At 40.9% G+C, this 21474-nt stretch overlaps 1 protein-coding gene across 2 annotated transcripts in view; it reads left to right on the plus strand.

Moving 5' to 3' along the window:
• LOC122807290 (host cell factor 1-like) overlaps positions 1–21474 on the plus strand; it is a 3131707-nt gene that overhangs the window by 256177 nt on the left and 2854056 nt on the right. The window lies entirely within an intron of this gene.

The raw sequence follows: 21474 nt of genomic DNA on the forward strand, positions 1-21474 counted from the left end.
GCCTCTTTACTCATCCCTCATCAGGCCCATAATTGAGTACATTGCCCCTTTTGGGTTGTACTTTACCAGACACCTGCAGCAACTGGAAAGACCCCAAAAGTACCTCACCAAGAGGATCAAAGGGCTCAAACAGATGCCATATGCTGCCTGGTTTACTCCAGCTCTACTCAGTGGCATACCGCCTGCTCAGAGGCGATCTGTGCCTGACGTATAAAGCCATGTCCAACCCGGAATTAATGGACATGCTGCACCTCAGAAAATCCAAATCCCATCGAGCCACGCACTCGAGAGACTTGAACCTCAGCACTGAAATAAATAGGACATGCTGGAGGGACAGATTCATAACCCAGAGGCTCCCTTCACTCTGGAATAAATCCCAGTCCAGGTTAGGCAGAGTCCCTCATTGACTCTCTTCAAGAGGCGTCTTGATGAGTGGATGGGAGATTGTAGGTTTACCCCTTGTATCACTTCTGTGTCACTGTTAGACAGAGGCACAGTATACTAACCTCGAAAAAGGGCATAGCAAAATTCATTTAAAATGGGTGGCGAAAGCCAAAGACACTCTGGCTAGGCTTATAAATGCCCTAGGGCAGATAGCCTAGTATGAACTTATGAACCTATGAATGGTGTCTCAGTCCAGTAGTGATGAAAGTGATTTTCCATCAGTGAGGTCAACCATTCTGTAATATTTTGGGCTCTACACTCAATTTCAAGTGCAGCAGGTGCTTTGCCCTGATCACCCCAGAAGAGGAGTCACTGCGAGACTCTTTTGCAGATGATTGGCCCTGGGACTGTTATACTTTTTTCCTCCTATTCCACTGATCCCAGAATTCCTTCAGATAGCATCATACCAGAAGTGCATAGTTATCCTCATTGCCCCTTTTTGGTCTCAACAAGTGTGGTTCCCCTTCCTTTGGCCTCATCTTGTTTACCTCCCCTGGGCAATGGATCCAACCTGGGATCTTCTCTCCCACTCATTAGAAATGAATCATCCAGACATACAGTCTCTCAAACTGACCACACGACTTCTCCATTTCCAATGATGGCTAGACAGTCCTGGTTTTCATCCTGTCGTACACATCCTTATATCTTCTCAGAAAGATTCTTCAAGAAAAGTGTATAAGTATAAATAGAAAAGATTCCCCCTTTGGGCAGCATAGAGACAAATAGATTCCTTTTCAGCACCCATTTCAGCTCTTCTGGATTTCCTTGCTTTCATTTTTAACAATTGTGCCAGTTATTCAGCTGTGAAGATTCAGCTTGCAGCTTTCTCAGATTTTCATAAATGACTTAAACAGTCTTCTTTGGCTTCATCCAGAGTATATAAAGCTTTTCTTAAAGGTACCTTGTTGCTTTATTCCCTTATTAAAGGTTCTGCTCCACCATGGGATCTGAGTATTGTCCTGCAGACCTTGACTCAACCTCCTTTTGAACTCGTGGCCAAAGTAGATTTTAAATTTTTATCATGGAAAACTATTTTCCTGGTTGCAGTCACCTCAGCTAGACAAGTATCAGAACTCCAAGTCCTCTCTTCTAAACCACCATATCTAATATTTCATAAGGGCAGGGTTTCACTCCTCACAAATCCTTCCTTTATGGCTAAGTTGGCTTCACAGACAGCTATGAACCAATCAGTCAATTAACCTTCTGGTTTTCTTTCCAAATTTTTCCAACAAAGGAGAATACATGCTTCATCTTCTAGATGTGCATAGGCAACTTTTATTCCACAGCCATAAAACAAAAGATTTCAGAAATTCAGATCACCTATTTATTTCTTTTTCCAAAGCCAAACTAAGGAAACCTGTGACAAAGGTAATGTTAACCAAGTGGTTTACTGATGGTATTTCCTTTGCATGCAACAGAAATGGTGGCCACGTCTTCTACATTTTGCTGTAGGTTTTCTATAGATGGATTTTTTGAGCTGCTACTTGATCTAATTTACATACCTTTATTGCTCACTACAAATGGGACATACTGTCTAGGAACAGCAGCCTTTGGCTCTGCTGTACTCCACCAGTCCAAAAGAAGGAGCCAGAACAACGTGGTTGAGAAACAATAATTTAATCCATATAATGGCAAAAAACAGACCAGTTTTGGCAGTAATGACAATGCCTTCCTCAGTGTAAAGAAAGATCTCACAGAAAGCCATATTTATTACAAAAATGAGAAAAGCAACTCAAATTGATTGGCTGGTCATAATTGCTCATTGTGCCCAGGTGGAAACAAACCATCTAGCCTAATTATCCATCTTTTTTCTTTCTGATTCAATATAGTATGCCAGCCAATCTTATTTCCTTTATCACCGTGTATAATGTCGATAACTGTAAACCTAAAGGTTGCTGCGGGATGTATTAATACATTTCTATAAAGAGCATTACTGATTCTTTTATGTTTGATGTCACTCGGATGTTCGCCAATGCGATATTTAACTCGTCTGGACATCTGACCAACATAGAATGCCAGACACGAGCAGGTTGCTAGATAAATTACCCATTCACTGGAACAATTTGTGAAAAATCTAATGTCAAAAACCCTGCCAGTGTTTCAGCTACTAGATTGTTTGTTTTTATCCATTCTGGCACAATGAACCCAATGTCCACATGGGAAACATCCAAAAAGGAGTCCCCCTGTTAGGGTAGACCGATACAGTATGTTAGCGTTAGATGTATCATGTTTATAATGATTGAAATAGGACCCTAATGTTTTGCCCCTTCTATATCCAAAAGGACATCTTTCCTGGAGCATATTAGCCAGTCTGTCATCTGACATCAAAATGTTCCAATTTTGCTGAACTACATGAGAGAGTACGTGGGTGTTCCGTCCATACGTTGTTATCAACCTGATGGGTGGTGAATCCTGGGTGGTCTTATCCTTGTATGTCAGAAGATCTTTCCTGTCTAATGATGACACCTCCTGACAAGCCATGGTGAACAGTACCTGGCTTGTACCCCCGGGTTTTAAATCTTTTAACCATATCCTGCCTGAAATGTTCATATTTGTTGGGATCAGAACAGATGCTCTTGGCAGGGATGTGAATTTAACATGTGTACCAATAACACTTTGTTTTACAGCACAATAAACCACTCCCATGCCAGATAAAAAGTATATATATATTTAGAAAGCTTGTGAGGAAATTATTAGTCTGTTTTTGTTTTACTTGGATCGCTTGTCTGTGTACTTAATAAGGGATTTTCGACTGGAAACAGACTGCCTGCCTTGCTTGGATTACTTTCGAATACTTAGTAATGCTGTAGAATTATATATTTTCTATTATTACTTTTTGACTTGACGAGTTTACGTTCGCTACTTCTACTACTATTGTCTGATCTGATTAATATACAGTGATTAACTAGAAATATATGGACTGAAAATCTTCCACACAGAGAAGTTTCTTACACTGTTTTAATTCTAAGGAATTGTGACTTCGGGATATTGCGTATAATATGGGGTGGATGATGACAACTGGAAGTATGTAACAATGAATTATACTGAGGATATTTACGGAATACCTGCGTATCTAAAGTATCATCAGTATTCCTTGTTACCAAAACATCTAAGAAAGTGATTTGATTCATATCATGGTTACACGTAAACTGAATACCCCATTTATTACTGTTGATATAGTCCATAAACTCTTGTAGATACGCAACATTTGCTTTCCAAACTAGCCAACATTTGTTGAAATAATGATGCCAGATATCCATTTCAGACAGGTATAAATTGTGGAGCGGGTCATAGATGAGTTGTTCCTCTATGTATGCCATAAATAAATCGGCATAAATGGGGGAAAAGGATCCCCCCCATAGCCGACCCACGAGTCTGCCAGAAACAATTGTCTTTATAATAAAAGACATTTTTGGTTACTACATGTTCTGTTAATCCAATAGGAAAAGTATTAAAACCCGGTGGGTACAGTTCAGATGTGGTCAACCAATGTTCAATGGCTTGAAGCCCAGTCCAATGAGGTGTATTAGTGTACAGGGCTGACAAATCTAATGTACATAAATACCACCCTGATTCAATCTGGCTGTCAGCTGTGATTTGGAGAAACTCAGTCGTATCCTGGATATTGGACATATTTAAGTAATGGGTGGAGGTATTGTGTTAGATATACAGACAGTGGTTCAGTGAAGGAGCCACGACGAGACACAATTGGTCTACCAGGGGGTTCAGAAATGGATTTGTGGATTTTAGGTAATAAATAAAGATACTGTCTCTGGGGATCAGATACCATTAGATGTTTAGAAACAGTCTCAGATATGATCCCCTCCTCCACCGCCAGATTAATAAAAGTGTCAATCTGTTGTTTAACTGTACTGATAGGATCCAGTGGCATGGGCATGTAATATCATCTGTTGTTTAACTGTCTAAGGGCTTCAATATCATATTTCTCCCAATCCATAACAACAGTAGCACCCCCTTTATCAGCTGGCAGAATGACAATATTCTTGTTAGACTTTAGTTCTGTAGAGCTAGTTGTTGATCCTTTTGAGAGATTATGTGATGTAGGTCCCATGTCTCGATAATATAGATATAGATCTTTGAGTGCTTGATTCATAAATGATTGAACTACTGTCTGTGTGGGCGGCATAAAGCTGGATTTCTGAAAATGAAAAGATTTATCAGCTGAAACATTATCATGTTGTCCAAAGAATAATTTTAAATTTAAGGTACGACAAAATGCACTAATATCAGCAGCAAAAACATCTTCAGCCACAACAAATGCAGGGACAAAATTGAGACCCTTATTCAACAAATCCACTTCAGTGGGTGTGAGAGAATATGAAGAAATATTCAAAACATTCTGACATTCACTTATTTGTTGCTCATTAATTGTAGTAATGTCTCTACATTTGGAATGTCTATGATGTTTGCGCCCTGCCCTGTGTTTGTTGCTCCTAAAGGGATGTCTGTCTGGTTGCGTTTGGGTGTAGGTGAGGTCATGGAATGTGGTGCTTCAGAGTCAGTCATAGAAGAAGACTCTTCCCCTGATGTCCCCCCAAAAGATGTAGTTGTTTTCCTTAAAATAGACCTAGGTTGCTTCATTTGGTCCCACTGTTAGTGAATTTAACATTTTTCTGTGGTCTAAAGGGTCTACCTTGGTCATAATCTGCCTGGTCCCTGTTAAACATATGTCTTTCTTTCCCTCAATTGTTTCTCTAATGTCATTAGCTCTTGACTTAGTTGTCGAAGGCAAGTTTGATAACTTGCTTGTCCCTCAAATGGTTTGGTGTCCTCACATAATTTTGTTACTTCAAGCAAACCCTGGTCAATACATCGATTATAATATGAGGCCAAAGCTTCTACAAAGCCCATAGAGGCTTGTTGCACAGAACACCATTGCTGGTCTAATTCCTGATCCACCATGGGCACCAACAGCTGAATCTGGACCCGAAGGCCTCTAGGACAAATATTTTTGACTAGGTAAGTCTTAAATGGAGGTGCGAAACATTGGTCCTCAGGGACTTCATGCTTCTCGATAATCTAGAGAACACCTCATTACAGTTGGGCATAGGTGGATTATTATCAGACTCCTCAAGCAAATTGCCTGGTGTTCCTAACCCAAAAATTCCAATGTCATCACAATCAGAGGACAACCCCCTTAGAAGTTGGCTTATCTCCTTCCTGGACAAATATTGATATAAAGACTATATATTCAAAATCAGGGGCAAGGTATACTATATAAGTGGGAATTAGGGCAGTAGATGTGTATAAGACCTGATCAAATACTGATTACAAATAGACCAGCTCATAAAATATAGCGTATAATTAGACTAATCACCATTAAATCGGACCCACGACTGAACCACACATGGAGAGGGTCAACTTTAAGCCAAAAAAAGCTGTAAACCAGCAATATTAGCACCGTGCTTTGTCCAATGGAAGTGCACACCAGAAGTCCGAATATAGTTAGAGTACAATAATAGCCACCACATCCAGGATTATACATACAAAAAATGTGATAAACAACTAAACAAATGGTTTGTACTGTTTTTACAAACCCATATAGAGTAGTGCTACGTCCCTCTGAAAATCTATTCAAAGCTACTACACAGAATATAATAATAGCCCCTACTTGATAAGGACCTAATATCAGGTACCAAAACCAATTATAAGTTTGTGTCCATTAATAAGTAGTGCTACGTATCTCTGTGGTATTTAAATAGGTGGATCCATACACAAAAGCTTCAAGAAGAACCACCCTGTAGTAATAACTTCCATGTACATTTCAGGACAATATCAGACACAGCGAAAATAATATGGCCAAACCACAAATAGGTTGGTTAAAAACAAAATATCAATAAGGAACTCCTTTTGAGTGTGCACAGTGGTGGATCCGTATTTAAAATTAAAGTCTTATAACACAAATCCTGTCCACTAAACCCACACAGTAATAAAGTATTACCTAAATTATGCAATCAACCAGTATCGACAATAAATCCTGCCCATCCTCTATGTGTAAGTTTTAGAATATTTAGTATTCAAAAAATGATAAATGTGTAAGCCAATATATAATAACTTCCCGATGTTTAAGATGCCAAAAATCAGGTAAAATTGGTATATGGTATCCTCAAAAACATGTACCACAATATCTAGTTTGGTAAATATAATGTTATTGTGATGTCCGGAAAAGACTCCATTCAAAATGGATGAAAAGTGAATGTCCCCATTCTAATGCGGCCTCGCCAGCCGCTATTGTAATGTTCAAAATGGGTATAATCTCAGAAGTCTAGTCATAACCTGCAGAAAAGAACAATTTTCGCGAAATATACCTGAAAATATCTAATAATGAGCAGTGTCCCCTGAAGTAAGCTCCCAGTTGAAAATAATATCCCTACACAAATGTACAACCTATAAAACAATCTGTAATGGGGCAAACCCGTTTGGGCAGTTCTTATTCAAACCAGACACAGTCCCTTGGAACCCCAAGACCACTGTTGATATCAGAAATGTTATTCTATTGATAACAGTACTGTTGATAACCATACATAAATTAAGACAAAATCAACAAATAACATATTCCTTAATCTTATATAGCCAATGCCCGAATAGTCCAATGTAATCATAATAATACAATCCTGTATCCCTTCCGTCATCAATTGTGTATACAGGAAAAAAAATGACTGATCAGTTTATGAAATCCAAAGTACCAGCTGTCAATAATGTCCCCAAATGTATATTAGAATGACAGAACAAGCGAAAAACATTTGTCCATATTGTTCATGTATATTTAGGAAGTTCACAATAACCAGGCAGAATCATAAGTAAAAAGGACAAAAAACCTCAAACGACCTGTTGTTTGGATAAGTACCAAAGTCCCAGCTAAATGGCTATACCAAAAATGCTTCAATGGTGATCCCAATAAAGAAATATAATCAGTACATACCTCAAAAATTGCCCACCATAATTCAAACAAGCCATCAAAATGGCCCCCCTCAGTAATTCGTGTAGTGTTCTGATTGTGCTCAGAAAAAATTAAAATAATCAACCATTCATTAGTGAATGGGCGCGACTAAACTTTAAAATTGTCCTGATGTAAATGTTAACAATCCAGCGTTCAACAGTTGAGCTCCTTTCCCCGTTCCAGACCCAAGCAACAATCTCATGAATGTAAATACACCATGAGTCGGCCCTGTTCGTAATCACAAGTCTCGAAACACAAAGTGAACTCCCAAAACACGATTCCTTCAGTGTTGTTCAATAATGTTGGAACACACCTCAGTAGCAGTCTATCATGAAGATAGACAGTTCGTAAAGAGAGCAGCCTTCGGCAATTCTGTATGACGTTAGTACGATGCTGAAAAAGGGAATAATGAACCACTCGTAGCCAATAGTCCCGATCAAATTGTGAACTCCCTTAGAATGTTTGTACTCCAAAATTTCAGTTGAAGCAGCTGGCCGTATATCGGACCCCAAACACAATATGGAAAAATGCATAGTTAGTTGATCAGGCCCAAAGAAGAAGATGAAAACAGAATAAAATATTGTAGTGACACCCGAAGCAGCAAGCTCATATCCCACTATAGTCAATCAACGAAAAAAAGCTGTTGCAACCAAAAACCAATAAAAATGAAAAAGGTGATTCTAGGAAAAAGTTGCTAAATTACATAAATGTGCTCTGAAGCAACACATAACCTCAACCTCAAACCACATGCCAACAGCAGGGAAACAAACACAGATACAATCCAAATGTAACCCCTGCAGGTACGGCAAGTGCATAGCTCAAAAAGGCATCACATCAGTCCAAAAGAAGGAGCCAGCACAACATGGTTGAGAAACTATTTAATCCATATAATGGCAAAAAAACAGACTGGTTTCGGCAGTAATGACAATGCCTTCCTCATTGTAAAGAAAGATCTCACAAAAAGCCATATTTATTACAAAATGAGAAAGGCAACTCAAATTGATTGGCTGTTCATAATTGCTCATTGAGCCCAGGTGGAAACAAACCACCTAGCCTAATTATCCATCTTTTTTCTTTCTGATTCAATATAGTATGCCAGCCAATCTTATTTCCTTTATCACCCTGGATAATGTTGATAACTGTAAACCTAAAGTTTGCAGTGGGATGTATTAATACATGTCCGGAAAAACGGTCTGTTTTTTTGCCATTATATGGATTAAATTATTGTTTCTCAAGCACGTTGTGCTGGCTCCTTCATTTGGACTGATGTGATGCCTTTTTAAGCCGTGCACTTGCTGTACCTGCAGGGGTTACATTTGGATTGATTCTCCTGTACTCCATCCCATCAATTGAGGAATGGATGAAAAAGGCAACATCGGATATGAAAGTTATGTACTCACCATAACTATGCATCTGTGTTGTTTGCTTTCGTCTTTTCTCAACTTCTTTCCCTCCATCCCCCTTTCTCTCATAATTAGTTTCTGTTTTTCAAGGCTCCTTGTTTGGTCTGAGGACTAAATATATGTTACTCAACTGATTGATGAACTGCAGCTATTCTTTCCGTATTTCTCCTATCAATAATAATTTTGTCGCTAACATGTCATGTAATCCTTTCTCTATTATAGCTGTTATTATACACTGCTTGAGTACAGGAAAGGCAAACTCGATCTGATATAAATGCTGTTTCAGAGTAGGATTATGGCTAAGGGGTGGAGCTTATGCTTTGAATCCAAATCTTTAGAAGTGGCCAAAGTATGGTCCGGGACTTATCAGTTGAGGAAGGACGAAAATGGACAACACAGATGCATAGTGATGGTGAGTACATAACTTTAATTTTCATGCTGTTTAGAAGGCATCATGGGATATTGTCTGGGCACATCAATGCAGTGTTTGTGGCCTTAGAGAGAGCATTGAGGACCTGTACCCTAGTGATTGTAGAGAGAGAGTTATATTTGGTATTTCCTGAGGAAATTTAAAGGGGAGAGGATGGTAAAGTTAGAGCTGAATTTGCCTGCCATTAGGTTTGCTGTATCTTCTGGCTCAGTTATAGGTAGCTCCATTAACAATGAGCTTTGCATACAATTGTGTATTGCCTTTGAGGTTGCAGACATAGCTAAAGAATGCCTTGTGTGGTTGTCCTTGACCTGGGAGGCCAACTTTACCTCAAATTTAGATTTGGTTGACTTTATTTGTCCTCCGAGTTATTTGTTTAGTTTGATGAGAGTACTTTTATCCTGTTGAATGTTACACCTCCTAATTTTTGCCATGATTTTCTTCCTTTTGTTATATAGCCTGTTGATGGTGAGACTCCTCCAGGGTGGCTTGTTTTTTTGAGTTAAATCTGTACAGTAGAGAGTCAATTTTCCAAACTAATTGGAACCTAGTGTAGTTTGGATAATCAAACTGTTTAGATAAACAAACCTATAACTGAACCGGATAAAAAACTTCTAAATTTTTGTTTTTTTTCTGCACGCAGGAATACACTTTTCAATCATTCAGTGATTCCAGTGGACAATAAAGAATATTTTTCACACACGAGCTGGCTACAAGCTCAAAAAACATGCTCAAGTGAATACATATAATGTTTACATATTCAGACTTCATGGTTTTTCCTACCCAAAAACTTTGGAAGGCTGGTTCGGATAATTTCGGATAATCGACGTTCAGATAATCAACTCTCTACTGTACTTCTTCCTAGTGGGTACAACTGCCTCTGTGCAGGTATTAGCATGCTTGTATAGGGTTTCTCTGAGCAGTTCCTTGTAGGCAGCAGTATTCTTTGGGTGTATTGGGACTTGAAATTTTGCCAGGTTATCACTTAATAATAGGAAGTTGGCCTTAGAGTAGTTCCTGAATGTTCCATGGTTAGCTACTCTTGAGTTTTATTTTTACTTCAAAGGAGACCATTTTGTGGTCTGATTTTACCAGAGAAAAAAAATTATTCTAGGAGCTGTGCAGCACTGTCTTTTTAGCAAGGACCAGATTCAGTATGTTTATACCCCTGGTCAGCATATTGACAGTCTGGTCCAGAGAGTTTGGGTTTACAAAATTTAGGAATCTCTGTGCCTGCATGTTTGGTGTCGTATATGATTCCCAGTTAATAGTGGAGTAATTAAAGTCACCCATGAATATAGTAATGGGTTGGATGGTGAGTATTTCCAACCAGCTTAAATACATCTTCTGGGTTTCCTGGGTCATGGAGGGGAATCTGTAGCTTGCAAGGAAGTGGTACGGAATTTTGCCTATGGTGATTTCAGCATAGAGAAGCTCAAGTGCATCGCCCTGTTTGACCAGCCTTGAGGTGTATTTATTTTTTATGTAATTTTAGACACCTCCATCTTTAGTCCTTGTCTTGTATAGTAGGTGGTCTAATCTGTGGAAGATATTGTAGCATTGCCTTGCACTGATGCTGTGCGCTCTACAGCTTTAAACCATGTCTCAGTGACCGCACAGACACCTGCATTCTGTAAGGTGAGTAGAGCTTGTAGGAATGGAGTTAATTGTTTAGACTCCTAGCATTGAGTCTCCAATGACAAGAATGTTAGAAGGCATTATTGTGGGTGTAGTTTTGAAAGAGTACTTTCTGGGCTGCTGAGGGTATTTAAGTGCATTTCATGTAGGAAGTCTTTGGGGTTTAGGAAGGTTACATGTAAGTTTCTTGGCATATATGGGTCTGTGTGATGGATGCAGCATGTGTACTGTTGATAACGTGATTGATATTTGGAGTGCTTTTATGTGAGAGCTTTGCCTCCAGTGACATTATGAAAATACATCTCTCACATACCTTATCAGCTTGTTTTGAGACTGAACTGGTTGTCAGTAAACATCAGGCAATTTCTACATTGCCTCAGGATGCCTATATCCATCAAACTGGTAACGGTGAAAGTTCATATTTGTGGCAACAGGCTCTTTTTAATTTATTAGACTGTTGAGAGAATATAAAGTAATGTCAGGAGTATCTGGTTTTCATCTTTGGGAGCAGTGCTTGTCACTGCAAACTAGTTGCCCTATGTGCAACTAGGTATTGGTGAAATTTCAAGGGAGCTTTTACAGGACAAATATTAACTCAGTGTCTATGTCTATACAGGGCACTACCAAATGCTTGAGAGGTGCTAATAAGTAGACCCTGATGATTTATGGATGAAGTATTTAGAGAGATATTCTGAAGTTAACTTAGCAGCTAATCAAGCAGTACTTAACGAAAAGAAAAAAGAATTGGCTTTGTCAAGAATAATGAAAGAGAGGATTCACTTGATTGACTACTGCCTGGCTATTACTAGTGTGGTATCGCCACACCTTCACTCTGCTAAGATATAATGGCTCTTTGCTTCTTCTCTCATCAGAAGCAAAACAGTAGCACCAGTACCGAGATGAGAAGCAGGCCACAGGCTCTTTGGTGATCAACAGTCTCGTCCCAGATGATGCAAAGGTCTGTAGGCTTGTTGTAATGTTTTCCTGGTAGATGGAGTAAATAGCAGCCAGAGGCCGTCAAGAATCAATGCTCTCTGCTCATTGTTTCACCAGGAGTAGCATATAAGCACACATTTAAAGCGAGTAAAACAGAAGCAGTAATCCCAGGATGACTACTGAAAAGCAGAATATGAGCTGTCCAATAATTGGTGGTGTTGGACTATATGTTATAGATGAAAAAGGTAAGATGGAAAAATGTGTTACTATCCTAAGAGTTTCAGTGTGCAGTAAGCAGTTAGATGTGAAAGAGGAGGAAACTCAAGCTTTAGCAGTCTAATGGGCGAGCCACTAATTTTAAAAGAGCAAGATAGATACGAAGGGAGTGGACATTTATTCTGGCTGCATGGAATACAGTGGGATAGCAAATAAATTTAAATAGCTGAGGGGGAGTGATTTCACAAAATGGTAATTGTTGTGCGTACTGACAACAGACAGTGAAAGAGGAGAGGAAAGGAAATATGTGGTCGAATTAACATAAGGGCCAGGCAACTGGAGAGAGAGTAGAGTTTAAAAACAGAGCAACACCAGGGTTGGAGAAAATGTAATTTGTGTGACTCACAAGAGACATAACTGTGGTCTCTTTCCTAGTTTAAATATGCAATTGAAAGTAGAGTACAAGTGATGCACTACAGTATACAAAATAGAAGAAGGCAATGAAACAATACAAATTTCAAAAAAGCAAAAACAGACTACTCTTCCCCTCACAGCAATCTATGTCAAGAGTATGAATGAGCTTTTCCAGTAAAGCCAAGAGTAAATATTCCTAATTTGAAACTGAGAAAGCGGGAAAGACGTATATTGATTAAACTGCAGATGTGCCAAGTAAAGAGGAAAATCTTTCTATTTTGTGGAATAAGGTATCAGTCTTAATATTTGAGACACATTGGTCTGTATGGGTAATGACTTTTAATTAGAAACACAAAATAACACATGCATTTCATCTTTCATAATATTCTGCAGAGAAATGAAGCTTTGTTTCAGGCCATTGTATCTTGCAATACTTTTGAGTCTTATGCCTACTTGGAGTAAAAAGTTACAGATCCGTTACATACAGTACAAACTGACAGAAAGAAAAGACTAATTTGAGGCAGGAGAAGGTTGCAGGGAAACAAATTACTAATTAACAAATGCAGAAAAGCAAACTATGAACCCTTCATTGGTGAGATTTCTTGCAAAACTCTTTGCTGTTTTCCAAAATAAAATAATGATTAAAACAAAAGAGATGAAATAGTTTTCATAAAAAAGTGAAAAATTCCATTAAAAATGCACTTGGAATAGTGGGTGAGGATCACACTTGAAATGGGTAAATGTTTATGTATAAAAGGATGCGCTATATCTAAAATGTGAATTGTACTCTGAATTATACTTCAAACAGTTGAAATCAATCAGAATGTAAGATATAAGTATTACATCTCATATTTTACTTTTTATACATTTTACTATCTAACTGAAGCACTAGTGAAAGTCTCAACTGTTTTCAGACTGTGTTATATTACTTTCAGTACAGGTTCCATGACAGTGAAGGAAAGAAGGGGAATAGGAAGTAAAGAAATGAAAAAGAAAACTAAAATATGATGGAAACAAGTAAACAATGTATAAAGTTAGCTCTAATAATGCATGCACTAGGCATCGAACTGTATAAAAAGGTAGAGAAAAGTATGCTGACTGAAAGTAGGATAGATCCCAAGAATCCTGGAAACAGAAAGTGAGAAAAGTAGATGTAGTGAGATCCTATCTCGCCTACATTCTTGACAGATGGGCTGACTCGGCCTATACTAAAGCACAAAGTCTCTTATTGGCTGGGCCAACCCCCTATCCCAGGATGCACCACGCTCAAACCCCCAGATCTCGTTTGCCGCTTCTGAAGTAACAACGTGGTCTCAACTTGGCTGTGGCTAAATACCCTTTTTCTTTTTGGCCTTTTAGGGTCGTTTTTGCTCTTAGCTTTAAAATTTCTTAACCAAACAGCTATTTTAATAGCTTTTTTCTAACCTTGTGATTGATTGTGTTGTTTGTTTCTGGTTGTTGTGTGATTCCTCTTGTTTGGCGGGCTAGGCCCGTTAGAGTTAGAGGGCCTTTGCCCTATCTCTTTGAGCATTTTAGTTAGAGCTCTTCCCCCCCTTCCCATCCTTGTGTTTTGGGGGATTGTAGTTATGTCTACTAAGGAAAGAGAACATAAGCCGTCCGGCTTCAAAAAATGTTCAAAATGTGGCTATAAAATGTCCTTAACAGATGGCCATGCCATCTGTGTCTATTGCTTAGGGGCTATACACTTGCAAGAGTCTTGCAGTGTTTGCCATGCCTTTTTCTCTCGTGTGTTACAAGAGGGGAAAAATAAGTTGATTTTAAGAGGTTTAATAAGACCTGCTTTTGAGGAGGCTATTTCTTCCCCCTCTTCCAAGCCCAAGAAAAAGAAGTCTTTGGCTCCGACAAGTCCGTCGGAGCCACCAGAGAAAAGAGCCAAATCCTTGTCCTCTTCCTCGGCTCCACTGCTTTCGGAGCCACAGGAAATAGGATCCATGTTGGGGTCATCTTCATCGGCTCCATTGGTCTCGGAGCCGAAGGATAGGGACCTCGAAACCGAGTTTGCCTCAGCTCCATTAGTGTTGGAGCCGCAGGTGAGAATTTCGGCTCCAGGGTCGGCTCCTGAACCGTCGGCGCCGAGGGGCATCTCGGTGCTGGTTGACTCCTCCTTGGCTCCGACTCTTATGGAGCCGATTAGGAGTCAACATCCTAGTGTTACCTCGGAGCCGATAGGGAGAGTTTCTCGGCCCCCGTCGTGTTTCCTCCAGGTCCTCCATACTCGGATTTAGATAGGGTGGTCCAGAGGCTCCTTCTGTCACCTGTTTTATCCAAATTGTTTTCGGCTCCAGCCCAAAGGCCAGAGCCAGCCTTTTCGATACCGTCCGCACCCCCTGGTAAAGAATTCCTAACCAAGGGAGTTCCGGTAGATGCTATGGTGGTGGCGTCTGCCACCCAGCAAGATGTGGCAGAGATGTCTACGTCTATCCATCCTCCTAACAAGGAGTCCAGGAGCATGGATAGGTACGGGAAGTGTACCCTGACTTCAGCGACATTTACCTTGAGGTTGCTGAATTATTTGTGTCATTTTACAAGGCTCCAAAGGGATCTCATTAAGGAGTTAGGGGATACCCTTTCGGGTAACGTGCCTGAGGCATTGACGCAGTCTGTCAACGCCCAGCTGTCTACCCTTTCGTCTATTATTAACTCGTCCATGAGGCTCATATATGCAGCCGAAGGGGCGAGTAGGGCAGCGAGTTCAGGCGTAGCCCTTAGGAGGCAAGCCTGGATGCGCTTGTGTCACTTTGCGGAGGCTTTCAAGTCTTCTTTCACAGACGCTCCATTCGACGGGTCCTCTCTTTTTGGACCCAAGGTGAAAGACACACTCACTAGATGCGAGCAGGAGGGCAAGACTTTGTCTGCCGTTGGGGCCCGTTTTTCACTCCCTTCGAGACCTTATCCCAAGGCTCAGAGGGGAAGAAAGATGTGGTTCAGGAAGTCCCAAAAGTCTTTCCCTACCCATCAAAGTGACCCTCCTCACAGAGGCAGAGGAGGGGGGAACTATTCTAGAAGACGTTGCCCTAGAGGCGGCGGAGGCCCCCGCAACACAGGAGACAGCGAATATTTTCGTGGTTCCTCCTTCCAGCATCCCTGAGGGACGGCCCGACTGTGCGTCTCTGGAGCCAGTCGGGGGTCGATGTTCGGAGCATCCAAGGGCCTAGGGTTCCATCACCCAGGATCAGTGGGTGCTGCGTATCATCGCCGGAGGTTACACCATTCCCTTTATCCGTCCCCCTCCACCTTCAAGGAGAATCCCGGACGTGCCACCCAATCAGCGGGATCAAGCAGCTATAGAGGTCGCAAAGCTGCTCGAAAAGGGAGTCATCCAGCCAGTCCCCACAGACCAGACCGGATTAGGAACTTACTCAAGGTTATTTTTGGTGCCCAAAAAAACAGGGGACTTAAGACCCATCCTGGACCTCAGCCACCTAAACCGTTTTGTAAAAAAGTCCAAGTTCCGGATGGTCACGTTACAGTCCATTTTCCCATTGCTGGAAAAAGGAGTATGGATGTGCTCCATCGACCTCAAGGACGCTTAATATCTTATCAAGATAAACCGAGCATCCAGGATTCACTTACACTTCCGCCTGGGAGCCAGTCACTTCCAGTTCCGGGCCCTGCCCTTTGGTCTCACCACAGCCCCCAGGGTGTTTACCAAATGTCTGGCAGTGGTGACGGCTCACCTGAGACGTCTGGGATTCCAGGTGTTTCCGTATCTAGACGACTGGCTCCTCTCCGCCCCCACCAGGCATCTCCTCACTCTAGCCATGTGTGCCACCATCCAGTTGGGTCATTTGTTAGGGATCACATTCAACTGGGAAAAGTCTGTATTGCTGCCGTCACAGCGTGTTGCCTTTACCAACAGAGAGGATAAGGCTATTACAGGACCAAGTACTAGCCTTGCTGCCCCGACGGAAAGCCCCAGCCAGGATGATCCTTCAGCTTTTAGGATCGATGGCTGCCTCCATTCTTCTAGTCCCTCTGGCAAGACTGCACATGCGAGTTCTTCAGTGGCTCCTGTCGACCCAGTGGTCATACCAAGAACTGCCGCTATCCCACCCGATTCTCCTTACAGAATCCTGCCGGCGGGATCTTCGGTGGTGGCTCCTCCCTTCCAACCTGAACCAAGGGAGGTCATTCTGTCCCCCCCTTCCTTTTGCCACAGTGACCACGGACGCCTCCCAGATAGGGTGGGGGGGGCATTATCTGGGCAAGACGGTCCAAGGCACGTGGCAGGATCACGAAACCCATTTACACATCAATGTGCTGGAAATGAGGGCAGTGCTCCTAGTGTTGCAGGCACTGCACACTTCTCTTCCCAAGGGTACCATCACGGTTTTCTCAGACAATGTCAGTGGTTTGGTACCTAAACAAACAGGGAGGAACCAGGTCTTACCCCCTTTGCAGAGAAGCCTTGAGAGTGTGGCAATAGGCTATCGCTTCCCAGAGGTTTCTGGTAGCTACGCACATTCCAGGGAAGTCCAGTGTGATAGCAGACAGGCTGAGCAGAGTTATTCTGATGCCTCACGAGTGGTCCCTAAACAACCAAGTAGCGGCTCGCATTTTCTCCAAGTGGGGTTTTCCCTGCTGTGACCTTTTCGCCAGCCCATGGAATGCAAAGTGCAGCAACTTCTTCTCCCTGATTCCTCCTCTAGGGGAGTCACCCAGGGACGCTCTAGTCCACAATTGACCCTCCAGTCTACTCTATGCCTTCCCTCCAGTCCCTCTACTACCAAAGGTGATTCAGAAGGCGACCCACTTGGGAAGCAGCATGATTCTGATCGCTCCACACTGGCCCCACCAGGTTTGGTTTCCCTTCCTCCGGAAGTATGTGGCGGAAGGTCCTTGGATTCTGGATCCAATTCCAGACCTCCTGACCATGCAGTCGGGTCAGCCCCATCCTTCTCTGCGGACTCTCAAGCTAGCGGCTTGGCTGCTCCACTTCCAACCTTAGTCAGACAGCATATCCTCTCGCCGCAGGTGGTCTGGATCCTGTCCTCTTCCCACAAGGCCTCCACTAAGGAGTTATATTCCAATAAATGGAAGAGGTTTGCCATTTGGGCCCAGCGGCACAACCTTGACCCTCTGACAGCCCCGGTTTCGGCAGTACTAGATTTTCTGGCAACACTTTTTCAACAGGGTTCCGCTGTCTCCACACTTAAAGTACAATTGGCAGCTATTTCTAACTACCATGTTGCCTTTGAGCCCTCGCTCATGAGTCCTAAATTGTGCAAGGCCTTCTTCAAGGGAGCTTGGTTACTTTGCCCCCCGGTGTCACAACCTGTATTGCCATGGGATCTCAATGTGGTTCTAGGATCCTTGACGTCTCCTCCCTTCGAGCCGGCGGCCACTTGTGACATAAAGTTCTTATCTTGGAAGAGCGCCTTCTTGGTAGCTATTACATCAGCCAGAAGGGTTTCAGAGATTCAAGCCCTCTCTGTCAAAGCTCCTTATCTGATCTTTCATAAGGATAGAGTCTCCCTACGGTTGAACCCATCATTCCTTCCTAAGGTTTCTTCTGCTCTTTGTCTGCAACAATCTATAGAGCTACCAGTTTTCTTTCCAAAATTTTCTGGCAAAGCAGAATACAGACTTCATCAGTTGGATGTGCATAGACAACTGAGGTTTTACCTAGACAGGACACAACAGCACAGGAAGTCAGACCAGTTGTTTGTGGCCTTTGCGGACAACAGAATTGGCTAAGCGGTAACTAAGTCCACTATTGCCAGATGGATCAGGTATTCTGTTTCATTTATTTATACATCAACAGGGAGGGACCTTCCATTTCCAGTTAGAGCTCATTCTACTAGGGCCATGGCAACTTCAGTGGCCTTCCACGCCAGACTGCTTGTGGATGAAATATGTGCGGCAGCCACTTGGGCTTCTCCACATACCTTTATTTCTTATTACAAATTAGATGTGGCGTCCAGGGATCGGGTGTCCTTTGGTTCCACAGTGCTCAGGAGTGTCTTCCAGTGAGCCTCCCAGGATAAAGGTGCTAGGGACGCTGTCCTATCTGTCAAGAATGTAGACGTGATAGGATCTCACTACATCTTTTAGTTATGTACTTACCATAACGATAGATGTTTGGGATCCATCTCGCCTACATTCTTACATACCCGCCCTCCTTCCCCCTACCTATTGGATCTGGAGGAAACTCTGTTGTTGAGGTTTCCAGGAAGTATTATTTGTCCTCGCCTGCCTTTGTTTTTCTGGTTGGTTTGGTGCTTGTGGATGAGTTTTTTGTGGGGCAAACAAGATCGGGGGGTTTGAGAGTGGTGCATCCTGGGATAGGGGGTTGGCCCAGCCAATAAGAGACTTCGTGCTTTAGTATAGGCCGAGTCGGAGCCGATTCTCGGCTCCGGGCCCATCTGTCAAGAATATAGGCCAGATGGATCCCATACATCTATCGTTATGGTAAGTACATAACTAAAAGTTTTAAGTGGAAAGGAATACATGCTGGAGCAAGAATGTTTGATATAACTAAAATTAATTGAAGATATTTTAAAGTTATTGAAATCAGTAAGTCCATCTATCACTTACTTTTCCTATTTTTTTTCATCATAGGGTCAGGGTGTCATTTCAGCAGTGACAATTGTATAAAACCAATGTTCACATTGCCAGGTGGCTAGCCCTACCATGATTGTTCATCCATACAGCGCTCATGCAATCACACATTTTGCCAATTTAGAATGTCTAATCCACCTACTGCATGTCTTTGGAATGTTTGAAATTTTGGAGGAATCCAGACCACCCAGAGAATTGATACACAAACGCAGGTAAAATGTGCAAACTGCACACACAAGGCATCCAGCTGAGAATTGAACAGGAGAACCTCTTGCTGTGAGGCAACAATGCTACCCACTGCACTACTGTTCTGCCTCAAAATCAGTATGTGTCACAAAGAAAATAACTAGTTGATATTATGCGTTGTTTATTTGGTTAAAGTTGCATTTGATATCAGGCCTCAGAATGGAAGATTCTCAGTTTCCTGGCTGACCTATTCTGTCTCTAGTGCTATTGGAATGCAGCTTGCTGCCTTTGTTAAGCTGTAATTGATTTCAAGAGGCTGGAGCCAATTTTGATTTTAAAAATGATTACAGCATTTGAGATAGCTAATGAAGTTAAAGAGGAAATGTTAAAAAGTACACTAGATGCAGCAGTGAACAACATGCAGAAATTAATAAAAATGGAGGTGAAAAATATATTAAATGAAAGAAGGTTGATAGCATTGGCTATCTTGCCACACAAGGAGAGAGAGAGAGGTTCAAAAATCATTTTTTTTTATTTGTTTGCATGTTGCAGGCAAGTGGAATAACCAGATTTCTGATTGTAACAGGATATTTGTAAGCTCATGCAAGGGTGAAGTATGGTGGCAAGCTGTCTAAAGCATTTAGTCTTACAAGAGGAACTAGGCAGGTCTGTCTACTTTCATCATTCCTCTCTGCTTTGTATGTAGAGCCATTAACCACATACACAAGACCATCAAATATAATTGGATGTAAATAGAGAAATGCTAACAAAAATAGCCATTTTGCAGACAAAATAACATTATATCTTACCAGTCTGGAACTTATATCATTTTACAAGTACAGCAGGATGTAAAGTAAGTGAAGCAAAAACAAATGATATAGTAATGAATTATGCCCTAATACATGACTTAGTGTATAACTTCCCCCTTCTCTGGGGTCATGACAGTGAGAAATTTTGGGAATTTGGTTGAAATTGGATGTTGAAGAAGCAATCAAAGAAATTACTCAAAAGATTTATAAGTAAGATAAAAATTGAAATCATTGATGGACACTAACAATAGCATACAAGCGATTAAGATAATCTCTTGTTCTTTGTGTAGTTCAGGCTTATATGTATCAACTATCAGGTTAGATATGGAAGAATATAAAAAGGGAAATTATTTTTTTTTTGGTTTGCAAAGGAGAAAGGTTGCAGTGGGAAATACTACTACTGATAAAGTTCTTGTGGTGGAATAAACTTGTGTGCTCATTAATTCTTGGACTTTTTGCCTTGCATTTGCAAAACTCTGGTGGAATCTTAGTCCTACTTGCCGTGGGGCGGAATTTTTTTTTTTAAACTTTGATCACCTTGCATATATATAGGTCTAATGTTACAGTTTAATGAAAATATGCAGAGGCTGGATTTATAAATTTGTTAAATCACAAATATTAGACTTTATAACTGAGGCCAGAAGAGAAATAACAGACCAAAAGGAGTAATTAGTAGAGTATATAAGGCAGTGTTAGATTTGAGAAAACAGTGTAGTATACTGTGTAAGGATAAAGTATTTAATAGAAAATTCAGTAAGACATATAGGTTGAATTTTCATTTTGAGTCATAGTAATTTGGTTATTAATAATATGAGTGACTTAATGTTATGAAGGCAATTTTTTTTATCACTATGTATAATATTCTTACTGATTAATTATTAAGTTAGTATTTTATTTTTGGCCTCTGCTATTTAAAAATGGTTTGTTGGCAAAATCTTTACAAATTAGGGTGTTGATTTCTTTTAAGAAGGGGTGTAGTATTTCAGATATTTAAGTTCATAGTAAATTCCAAATACCAGATGTTCAGTGTTCCAGGCAAACCTTCTTTTTGAAGGGTACTTTTGCCTGTGATAAATGTTCTGTTTGTCCTTACATTGTGGATAGATTTCCTAGAGTAAATGGGCTTAATTTTAGCCAGAGTCAGACTTTTTCTTGTTGCAGTGTTGGGGTTGTATATGTTTTGAAATCGCCCTGTAATATATATTATATTGGGGAAACTCAAAGAATGTTTAAAACTAGATTTCAAGAGCATATAAGGGACATAAAACAATGGTAATTGTGATAATCCCTTGGCTGTGCATTTTAGGAAATATTTTGGTAATTTTATGTTACTTAGAGGGTGTATTTTGTAATAAATTTCTGTTTGTACATGTGAGCTAACTTCTGTAAAAGAGAAATTGATGTATAAAGAAGTTGTTTTTATACTGAAATATAACACTTTGTTTTCATAGGGAC

The sequence above is a fragment of the Protopterus annectens genome, chromosome 7.part0 (genome assembly GCF_019279795.1).
Source record: "Protopterus annectens isolate FY-2018-M chromosome 7.part0, PAN1.0, whole genome shotgun sequence".
Taxonomy (NCBI): Eukaryota; Metazoa; Chordata; order Ceratodontiformes; family Protopteridae; genus Protopterus; species Protopterus annectens.